Genomic DNA, 12,559 nt, shown 5'->3' on the forward strand with positions numbered 1-12,559 from the left:
ATATTTTATCCATCATTCTATTTGGTTTTTTTTTAAGATTTTATTTATTTATTTGACAGAGAGAGAGAGAGAGAGAGAGAGAGAGAGAGAGCACAAGCAGGGGGAGCAGCAGAGGGAGAGGGAGAAGCAGGCTCCCCGCCGAGCAGGGAGCCCAATGCAGGACTCGATCCCAGGACCCCGAGATTATGACCTGAGCCGAAGGCAGATGCTTAACGACTGAGCCATCCAGGCGTTCCCCCCTCCCACCATCATGCTATTTGGAAGGAGAATCAAATGTGGAAATACAAATGTGCTGCTTTTAAACTGCCAAGACCTCTACAAGTAAGTTTTATTATTACCACGGTGCTAGAAGAAAAACATGCTAGGGCTCATAAAGCCTAGCAGTGGTTAATCTCATTTTTTAGTGCTTACTTTATACAGCTACTTGCATTCATTTGAATGCATTCAAATGTCATTTTGAGAGCTTGAAATGTGCTGTATCAGTTCTGCTCTAAACAAATCCAGGAGATGACCACTGAGATTCCACATGTAGCAGGAAAGAGCAGTTCAGATCCACCTTTACTTACCCACACTTCATCAGTCTTGACATATGTGTCAAGGTGCTCCTTTAAAGACTTCACGAAAATTTACTTCTAGAAATAATGACACAAACGATACACCATCCATAAGGTCAATTCAGGGACAAATCTGTGTTAACATTTTGAGCTCAACCTGCCTCACATAATCCACTTCTTTCACTCATTGTCTCTTCCACCAAACCTACCATGCAGGAAAACCTCTGACACACAAAGCCCCTGGAGATTTGGTCTTTGTGGCTGTGTCATCTAGACAGCTCTCTGAAATCTTGATTAGTTTGGGGATTTCAGGTCTTTAGCAAATTGGAGACCCTTACAAGGCTGAAATCATGTTGCATTTTATTTGGTGGATTAAGGTGAAACTAAGTAGAGCTGAGTGAAGAAAAGATGTGAGAAAACAGAGCCTAATAGGTAATGAGACACTGTGATGGTTAATTTTATATGTTAACTTGGCTATGCTATGGTGCCCAATAGTTTGGTCAAACACTAGTCTAGATGTTGCTGTGCATGTATTTTTTAGGTGTGATTAACATTTAAATTAGTAGGCTTTGAGTAAAGCAGATTACATTCCTTAGTGTGTGGGCCCCATCTAATCAGTTGAAGGCTTTAAGAGCAAAGAGTAGTTTTCCATAGAAGAAGAAATACAGCCTCAAGACTGCAAAATAGAAACCTTGCCTAAATTTCTCATTTATCTGACCAGCCTGGAATTTGGGCTCAAGATTGTAACATCAACTCTTACCTGAATTTCAAGCCTGCCAGCGTGCCCTACAGATTTCAGACTTGCCAGCCTCCACAATTGTGTGAGCCCATTACTTTTTTTTTAAGATTTTGTTTGTTTGTTTGTTTGTTTGTTTATTTATTTATTTATTTATTTATTTATAGAACATGCAAGCAGGGGGAAGGGAGAGAATCTCAAGCAGACTCAACACTGAGCATGGAGCCTGATGTGGGGCTCAATCTCATGACCTGCACCGAAATCAAGAGTTGGATGCTTAACTGACTGAGCCATCCAGGCACCCCATGTGAGCCAGTTTCTTACAATAAAGTGTATGCTTGTTTTCTCTCTCACCCCCCCAAATAAAAGGGGAAAGTAGATAATGTAAATTCATTCCCTGTGTAGTCTTTTCAAACTTCACCTACTTCTAGTTTTCCAACATTTGCTTCTTGCATCCAAACTGAGTATATAACTTGAAATTCTGCAGGAACAGAATTCTATGTTCGAGATAACAAGTTCGTAAATAAAAGTTGTGTTTTTTTCCTTCCAAATTCTAATATTATCTTAAGGATAATACTTTCTGATCTTAAATTATAGCCATTTACAGATTTCCTTAAAATCCATGCGTGTGTTTTGGAAAGAAATCTAAAACTTGCTGTCTATAAAGAAATACTAGAGCAATAATTCATGTTCCTTTTGGGAGGCCTAAGACACCACTTTTTTAAGAAAATTAAGACACGGAAAGAAACTAACATTTAGGAGATTGGCACACAATTGTTTGAAAAGATTAAGAGGAATGCTCACTGTGGATGTAGTCTGCATGTTTGCACACAAACCAATCAAGAACAAGCTGACCCAATTATCTAGCTATAACTGTGCTAGTCCCTTTGGGTGCAGAAGCCTGTGTTCTAATGAGAGAGACAAATCTAAAACATACTACATATTTATACCAATATTTTCAGGTTCACAAAACCTTTTGCCTCAGACCCATAAATAAAATAATAAAGCAAAAAAGTACAAAAAAAAAAAAAAAAAAGAAAGAGGTGAGCTGCTTTTTCAAGGTTGTAAGAGTGACCAGAGCAGGGCTCCACTGGTTTACTTAACTTTCCCCACTGCGTTAGCCCTGCTCTTGGTGGCTCCGGAAGGTGCCATGGAGGACCACCTGAGAACAATTGCGAAGTCAAGTTTCCTACTTCCTCATTTTCTAGAACCCATGGATTATGCATGTGTTATCCATTTAAAAACATTTGAGGGTGGACAGAGAATTGCTGAAAAAAAATAAACATATATACACAGACGGGGGGTACTTCAGTTTCAGAAAATGTAAAATTAAAAAAAAAAAAAAAAAAAGATGTGCCTTAAAGACTACCTGTCACAAACATTACACGAAAATGATTACAAGGCTATAGAAATTCACAAGAGAAAATGCCAACATAACTGAACAAATCAAGACAGACTTTGTTGGGAAGCTGACACTCTATAGGTTGGATTTGGACAGGAGGAACCATCTGGGGGCAGCAACAGCATGAGCACATGTGTTAGAGTAGAAATGACAAACTGATTTTGGAAAACTTGAGAATTTTCCACATCTTCAAGTCCTGATTTCCTTTTGCTTAATACCTTCCTCAACTCATTTCTCTCTTCTTGCATTTTACTATGAGCAATCAGGAAGAAACAAACTCCTTTAAAACTTCCCTGAGAAATCTCCTCAGGTAAATACCCGATCTTATAGCTTGCAAGTTCGACCTTCCAGAAAACACTAGAACACTAGTTAAGCCAAATTCTTTGCTATTTTATAACAAGGATCTCCTTTCTTACAGTTTCCAACAGCATGTTCTTCATTTCCATCTGAGATCTCACCAGAAAGATGTTCAACGTGCATATTTCTAACATTCTGTTTCTGATTAGTTACATACTCTCTAAGAAGATAGAGTCTATCCCTGAAGCTCTCGCTTTTATTTCTGAACACTTACCAGAATCACCTTCAACATCTCTTATTTCTACCAACAGTCCCTTCACAGCAATGTGGACTTTTCCCAGCATGCCCCTCAAAACTCCTCCAACCTCTACCCCTTCCCCAATTCTAAAGCCGCTTTGACATTTTTAGGTATTTGTCACAGCAGCATCCTACTTCTTGGTACCAAAATCAGAGAGGAAAATGAATGAAGTGATGTTTATTTTTTTTTTAAAGATTATTTATTTATTCATTTGAGAGAGAGAGCCCACGAGTGAGAGAGAGCAGGGAGGAGCAGAGGGAGAGAGAGAGAATCTCAAGCAGACTCCCTGCTGAGCGGGGAGCCTCAGTCAGGGATACATCTCAGGATCCTGAGATCATGACCTGAGCCAAAATCAAGAATCGTATCCTCAGCCCGGTGAGCCACCCAGGCACCCCTGAAATGATCTTTATTGAAAAAACATAAAATTATATGAATAGGAAAAAGATCTGATTAGTAATCCCAGAAAACATATAGGTGTGAAAAAAAGACATGAAACTAAAAGAATTAACTCTAGAATGACCAAAGTTAAAGAATTAATAAACTGGAAGAAAGAACTGAGAATTTTACTCAGGATGCAGTCTAAAGAGAAAAATTGAAAGAGTTGTTTATATGGAGTGTTCTTTGAGAATCACTGTTTCCTAAAATTTTAGTGGATTCTAGTAAAAGATAATAGAGGGATATTGCAGCAAATTAGTCAAAGATATAATAGCTGAGAAATTTTAATATATATAAATAAAAATTGATAGAGAAAATACTAAACTTTAATTATCAATCCAACAAAAATTAGGAAAGGAAGAAAAAAGAAACCAGGAGAAATCTCTGATGAAAGAAAAATACAAAATAAGGTGGTCAGTGTAACTCAAAGTACATTGTAACGACAATAAATGTAAATAGATTAAATCACCCTATTAAAAATCAGAAATTATCAGCATGGATATAAAAAAAATCAGTTATATGCTGCTTATAAGGCACACTGCTATACACACATGCACACAAACACACTCTAAAACAGAAAATATAAAAAGGAAAAAAAAGAAATCTACTAAGCATATATGAACCAAAAAAGAGCTGGTGCAACAATATCTGTCAAAATAGAATATGAAGTCAACACATTAATGTGAATAAAGCAAATAAGCTATACTTCATGAAAAGGCTATAGAAGTTATAAATTTGTATTTGCCTAACAATATAGAGTTAAACTATAAAGCACCAAAAGCCAACAACTACAAAAATTCAGAATTACAAAATAAAATTGAAAAGCTCATGTAAGCATAATGGCAAAATTTAACACCTCTTTCAGAAACCACATATTTGGAGAATATACAGAGAATCTGAGGAACGCATAGGACATAATTGTGAATTTACATATGCCTGCACCCAAAAGACAACAACAACAGAGGATACACATTCTCCTAAAGCATGCACGCAACACATTAGATATGTATAAAATTAACTGTATACTCTCCGTCACAAAAAGTCATAGTTATTCAAACCACATTATCAAATTACTATGCAATTTATTTAGAAATTAACTACTACCACTAGTAATTAAAATCCTATAGGTTAGAAAATCTGAAAAAAACAAAAGCTTAAACAATGAATAAGTTAAAAAATACTTCACGAAGAGAATCATAAACTGTAATGGTTTTATCAACAAACTAAAATACGAAAAATTTGTGAGATATAGATAAAGCAGTACTTAGAAGTTATGAATAATCTTATTAAATATATTTACTAAATGTAAGTGACCTAGCATTTCATCCGAGAAGCTAGATGAAGAAGTGAAAACAGTAAGAAAGTTGAAGCAACAGAATGGTAAAAGCAAAACACCAATTAATAACCTAGGAAAAAACATTAATGGAGATGAATTTTAAAATCTATTTCTTTGAAAGCTAATAAACTAGGCAAGCCTCTAGAAAGTTTGATCAAGGTAGATGTGTACACACATAAATGCATTATCATATAATGGAATACTAGACGGAGTGAACCAGGTCATCAATACAGAGGAATCACAAAACATATGGTAAAACGATAAAATTGCTGAATGATAAGAATTTCTGTAGTTTACTTATTCATTTAACAATGTTTTGTATGTTTCTATATACAAATTGTGTGTGTGTGTGTATGCATGGGTATGTTGTGGATATTTATGTAATAAAGTCACCTCTAACATTTTCTTAAGAAGTGTGAAGCACGTGGTGAAATGTTAGCATTTTTAAATCTTTCAAGAAATTAAATTAATATATGTGTGCTTGGAGTTTCTTTTTTCCCCCTTTACTCAATCCCACTCAATCCCCTCAAACCTCCTTCCACAGAGGTGATCACTATCCTGAAGACGGTGTTGTTTTGTTTTTTCTTTCCCAACTAGTTTTATATTTTTACATTTTGGAAAAACTCCCATTCTTACAAAGCAGTTTCTCTTTTTCCATTTTAGGAAATTATAACTTTCCTTTGACAGTTTGGTTTTCTAGTTGTTTCTTTTATTTGACAAAGGAATGATACCATTTTTTAAAGATTAAGCCAACTAAATTAATACTGACATTTAGGCCCAGGACCATAAGGAAACCAATTTTTTCTTAGCACCAATTATGTTGTGGGTAAGTAAAACAAAACAAAACTGGAAAATAGAGTCACCATCCGCTATAAATCTTCAGAGTATTACTGGCCCATTCGGCTAGCATAGAAAGAGTTACAGAAAAATATAAAAGGCATCGTTCAGTGCTCTCTGAAAAAAAAGTGGCTTCTTGTACTAATATATATTCCATTCACCAAATTCTTCCATGTTGCTTTTGTGGAATAAAAATTGAGTGATTATATATATATATCCCACTTAATTTATCATGGTAATTAATCCCAACCATCCATGATATTAATTTTCTGATATTGGTAGCCTGTGAGTCGCTTTCTTTCTGGAATAAAATAAGAGAGTCATTCTAAGTACCTTTATTTTACTTCTGGAGATGTTTAACCTTAACTACATCACTAAGTGCAGATTGACTGATGACTACACACATCTTACTCCCAGGTACGGTAAAGGCCAATATCAGAATGTCTAATTGCCTTTTAGTCATTCTAGATTAGGCAATTAAGTTCTTTTATAGTTTATCAGAGTTCCCAGGATCTTTTCCTCAAATTTAAGAAATAAATTGTTATTCTCAAGGAGACATTATGCTTGAGTCTCCTGAAGGAAATACTAACATTTATTAACCATTTCCCTAGGTCAGGAATCTCTTCTCTGAGTTGCCATTGACAAATAAGTTCAATTTCAGCTTTTCTTTACCTTCTGGTACTTCTAGCTCCTCTTCTTTTCAATTTTTTTTTAATATCTTCCTTGGCTTAAAAACTCACAGATGCATTGCCCAGCCATGTTTTTTGGCCCCTTTTATTCTGGATTGTTGATATTTAAAAGAAATTTAATACAAAAATGCAACTATTCCCAAATGCATCACACCGATATCAGATTTTTTACATAATGAATAAAAATAGTATATCCCAGAACTTGTGAATAAGGCTGTGAAGTCATATCTAAAAAAATTGGTCAAACTGATGATGTCTTATTGCCACCCATTGAAATTCCATATGTGCTGTGTTCTACCTCGTCAGTTTTAAAACTTGCAGTTGCTACCAATATATATAAAATCTCTACACCCTTCGAAAATTGAACATATTCATTCATATTTTTTTGAGTAGAAATTTAGCCAGGCATTAAAAGCAATATAAAACTAACACAAGATACAGTTGTTTACCACAGGAATTTGGATTTGCTGAATAATGTATGAACACACTGGCATAATTCCTGATGGTGCAAAGCAGCATACGAGCCAATGTCTAGTAGGGGCAAGCGCTCATGTAAAGAATAATTAATTTGAGATCAGGAAGGCTTTGTGAATTCTGGGAGTGGGGAACCCAGATGGCTACCTAGTTAGTGGGTGGAAACATAGAGACCAAGGAGAGGTGAGAATTATAGTTAGAAAAGTGAGTGTGACTTATTCAGGGACCAGTAAAGTTTCTGACCTAGTTAAAGCAAAGGATCTACAATGGGAAAGTGTGAAGACAAAATTGATTACTAGAGCAGGTTGCATTGTGGAGGATCTAAAAAAGGACATTTTTTTCTGAAAAAAAGAAAAAAAATCCAAAGATCTATTGATGGCTTCTTAGCAGGTGAGTGAAATGGTAAAATCTGTGACTTAAGAAGAAATAAATTCAGAGCAATGTTTATTAATGTATGTTCCCAGGATCATTAATTAAAGGGGTTACTCCAAAAGGGCCAAGTCATGTCAAATAAGTGTGGAAAAAACTGGAGCATTTGACTTCAAAAGGAAAATACAGAATTTCCCAAACCTATTTGACCAGGGAACCCTTTCTAGGAAAACTGTGCTTGGATCATATATTCTATATATATTGATACCAACCTCAATCTATACATTGACATATGTAATAAATGTCCAATTCTGTATTTTTGAATAGCTCACTTGGTGTCTAGTTTGATTCTCTGTTCCCAGATTGGTAGAAATTCAGGATCTCTTAATTTCCCCCAGGAGTGTGTCTATGTTCTGGAGTCTTCTAGTGCCAGGGAGTTAGAAGGCTATGAAATGCTGAGGTGGCACTTATCTGCTGCTTTGTGTCATTGATGTATACTAGCATCTGCTGAGATGTCCTAACTGTTCTCTGGTCCTGGGGAATTGGTCAGGACTACTGTTGCTGAGACATGTCTTTCAAACCTGGTGGCTCTCTGTATTTCTTCCATACTATTCTGGAATTGATGGGAATACTTTTCTTACTGATCTGTTCCATGCTGAGGTATAAGAAACTCTGTGTGGACCCACAGGGCCCCATCTTTCTTAGACAAGTCAGTTAGCTATTCTGTGAGGCCTTCCTGCTTTCTTTTGGCTTCTATCCAGGAAAAGGGGCAGATGTCCCATGTACCTAATGATTTGGGGCTTTTCCCATGAGATTTCCACCTAAATCTTCTACTCTATGCCATGAATAAGTTTTGTTTCCTAGAAAGCTAAATTTTTAAAACTCATAAGCAACAAAGAGCTCCCTTTTCCTCATATTCTCCTATAGCTTCTATTCCCTGAGGAAGTGATTTAGTTGTCCGTAAGACAGCTTAAGACAGGGACAAGGATAGAGGCAAAGAATACCTGAGGTAAAAAATCAGTTATTATTTCAAAGATACTTCCTACCACACTTTGAATGCCTTTTAGGAAATGCTGATTATAATCCACTGAGGATTAAAAGCCGATGAATAAAAGGATATGTGTAGTAGTGGTGCTGCCTTGAGTTTTGATTATCATGTGTGGTCTTAATAAATCATGAATGCCTCCTTGTCTTGTAAGTCACTGTCTTTGGCATGGTGCTTTGCACAGTCCTCTCCCACATTAACTCTTGAAAAGCCTTTCTTGCTTCTGGCAACTCTTCCTCCACCATATGGAGGACAGGCTAGCTCGTTGAAGACATGGGGACCAGCTGAGAGCCAACACCAATAAACAGACTCCTAGGTTAGCTCCAGATGAGCTGCCAGCTGACTGCAGGTGCGCAAGTGACCTCAGCTGAGACCAGAACTGCTCAGATGAGCCTCCACTGAAGTGTTGATATGAATCATAAACAAGTAAAATGGTTGTCTAACCCATTGAGTGATGGAATTATTTTTATTGCATCAGTATAAAAATATGCAATACACTACAATGCAACAAAGTACATAATATGATACGGTAGGTATTGAAGACAGAGGAGATACTCTGTGGGAAGATTTCCTCAATATGGATAATATGAGATGAGGCAGAAGAAAAATTCAAATGCGATGAGCAAGTTCCTTGGAAGGGGCTCATTTTTCATTCATTGGAAAAACAGTTCATTTTATTTTCTATTTTATAGGAAATAAAGAAAAAGGAAGAGTCAAGTGTCATTATGGAGATGGTAGTCTTCAGTGACTTAGAAAACTGTAGACAGGTAGCTGGGTGGAACCATGCCACATGGGGTCTTCGTATCATTCTGCAGTTGTGCCTTTTTGTAAATCACTATCACTCTCACTGGCTTGTATTCAAGAGGTTGTTTTCCTGTCACTGATGAAACGAAAAACAAACAGTTGTCTTATATAAGCATATTCTCAGACACTACACTAGATTTATCTAAATTCCTGATGACATGTATTTTCCTAAAGATTTCCTCAAAGCAATGAGGTAAACGTCATAAAACCAAGAAATGTCAAAAATATAGAGGAATTGATGAGATGTGTCTCCAGGTTCTGAATCGAAAGTCTATTATAAGGTGGACTGCTACCAGTTAGCTGTGATTAGCTAGGCTCAAATATACTAGCTCTAGTCTCAGGGGCACTTCTCCTAGTCCTATTAATGGCTTTTTTTTGAAATTTATTTTACAGCCATCATCTTACTTAATCTTTACAACAATTCTAAGATTTAGACACTATTTTTATGCAGATTTTAGAGAGAAAGAACTGATGCCAGTTCTTTTCAACCCGTTCCAAAGGGCACTGGAATCCTGTGGTGCCTCAAGAAACCTGAGCAAAAAGAGGAGGGAGGGGAAGAAGGCCCCTTGCTCTGGCTACAACCAGAGCATATCTAATATACATAAGTATATATATTACGTTTAATAATTAGGTATTCTAAATTTCTAATTATATATTATATATATAACTACATATATATGTATGATATGACATATATATATATGGCACCCATTCAAATTTTGTAAGAGAAATTCCCAAACACTGTAGCATACCATGATGAGTCCTAATGCCGTTATGATCTGCACTAGAAACTTCTTGAAGTCAGAGACCTCATCTTATCCTTTCTTTGGTCTCACAACAGTGTGGAACCTCCCTTGACCTGTGAGCCAGCCTTCGGAACAAGGAGCAGATGGAAATCACTGCCCTGGCGATGCTCTGGGCTCCAGAAGAGCGCTGTCTAAGCATCTCCCATGACCCCTGGCAACCTTGCTGTCTGCTTCTCACTAAAGCCAATTAAATGATTCCCGGTACCTGCAGCCTTCTCGCTGTTAGCACGACTCATTGAGTTCTCTCCCAAGAGGGAAGTGATGTCTTCTCCAAATATCCTGAGGCAATTTTCAATAAGAAATTGGACAAGAGAAATCTGTAACACAAAAAGACAAAAATGGGGTGCTGTCTTTCATAGGGCATAGTTATAAATCACATTTTGTCTATAGACCTTGGATCTAAGAAGAAATGTGAAAGACTTCCCAGAAAAATTCAGAGTTGATAAAAATACGTAGAAACCTGGGGCGCCTGGGTGACTCAGTCGGTTAAGTGTCTCCCTTCGGCTCAGGTCATGATCCCAGGGTGCTGGGATCAGCCCTACATCGGGCTCCCTGCTCAGCGGGAAGCCTACCTCTCCCTCTCCCACTCCCCCTGCTTGTGTTGCCTATTTCGCTGTGTCTCTCTCTGTCAAGTAAATAAATAAAAGCTTAAAAAAAACAAAAAAACAAAAACACAAACAGAGCAGAGTTCTCTAAGAAGTAACAGAAAGAGTGATACTTTCCCGTGTACTTTGGGTACACATTTTAAAATACTGCTCATCAGTGGGCTAAAGTTATAATGCGTGGCCTAGTTTAATAGCTAACATTTTGGGATCAGTGGTTACGTCTTGAAGCCTAGGATACATTTCGGGGCCCCTCAGTTGAGCGTCTGACTCTTGATTTCGGCTCAGAGCACGATCTCATGGTGGTGAGATCCAGCCCCACATGGAGCCAACTTTGGGCTCCGTGCTCAGCGGGGAATCGGCTTGGGCTTCTCCCTCTACCTCTCCCTCTCCCTCATCTTCTGCCCCTGCCCCGCTCACGCTCTCTCTTTCCCTCTCTCAAATAAATATATATCAAAAGATAAATAAAACTAGGATAATTTTCAAAGTAGCCTACCTTAGTAAAGTTACTTAGTTTTGTTTTTACATTTTGTTTCCAGTTTTATTGAGCTGTAACTGATGTATAACATCTTATTAAACTTTATAAAGTATGAACAAAAACCTAAGAAAACCATTTCTTAACTGAAGAAGTATCTCAAAGTTGGGAAGCAGAGATTTTTGTGGGGTTGTGAGGGAAAACCCACACAGCTGGAGAGAAAACGTATCTGTCTGTCTACCTTCAGTCCCTTCTCATGCATTGCTTTGTCTCATGCTGGCTCTCTGTGTGAGCTTGGGGAAGACCTGTCATCTTGTTAGGATGTTCTGGAATCTTTTGCTAGTTTCCGTATGACGTAGCAGAGGTGAAATAGTAGCCGAGTACTTCTCTAGATGAGCCACAATTTGCAGAGGAAAGCCAATGTGTTTGGAGCCATGGGAGCTCATATTGCCCAAGCCACCTAGGATGTGCCAGTCATGACCAGAGGAGCTGACTGTTGTCGCCATTGTGTAGCGAGGAGACCATGGCTTTACCCAAGGTTACAAGTCCCTCAGGGATTAGGCTGAGAGTTGAACCCTGACTGGTAAAGCTCCAAAGCCCAGGTTCTTTTCTATCGTATCACACGAATCTTCTGTCTCTCGTTTTTCAGTCTAGTGTTTAGTCTCCTGGAGGGGGAAGAAGTGACTCGACTGCTCCGAGTTTCCCGTTTAACGACACCCCTTCCCAGACCCCAGCAGAGTAGGATAAAGAACTCTGCCACTCCACAGGGGCCTAATGAAAATGTGCACTTCACAAAGTTCCATCCGTCAGAGTTACTACTGCACACGTCTGGTTCAAAGTAGGGATTCTACCCCTGGGGGACAAAAATGAGAGCTCTCATTACCTTTTTTATCAAGTTGTCTTTCAATTCCAAGCTGCCGGAATTAGGTGGGCAAAGAAGGCTTGGAGCTATACACACTGATAAATTATAAGCTGTCATCTGATTGGATGAGGAATGTTGCTCAATGTTGTATAACACTCCAAAAAAGAATCGCAAGAGAACAACATTTGCTCTTGGCAGCTGGGCTAAAAGCCTAAGGTCAGAAAAATACACTTTTAAATTAGGCAAGTGATTCCACTTAGGAGGTTGGAAATACAGAGACAGGGAACAGGATAGATCCTTGTGTATCTAGCACACAACCCGCCGTAGCAGAGTTCCAGGCATGAATGTATACAAAATTGTTGCACTGAATTCAGTTCCTGAGCCAGATAAACACTTCTCTGGTTAGTTAAATGTATGACAGACTCTTAAGGTCATAGCCCTGGCAGTCGATGCTCTTGCATCTGTCCTGGACCAGGGGATGTCGTCTACCAGTTTCATGGATCCAGGAGGTGTAAAACGGCCAAGGATTCCACATTAA

This window comes from Halichoerus grypus, chromosome 3, assembly GCF_964656455.1.
Source record: "Halichoerus grypus chromosome 3, mHalGry1.hap1.1, whole genome shotgun sequence".
Taxonomy (NCBI): domain Eukaryota; kingdom Metazoa; phylum Chordata; class Mammalia; order Carnivora; family Phocidae; genus Halichoerus; species Halichoerus grypus.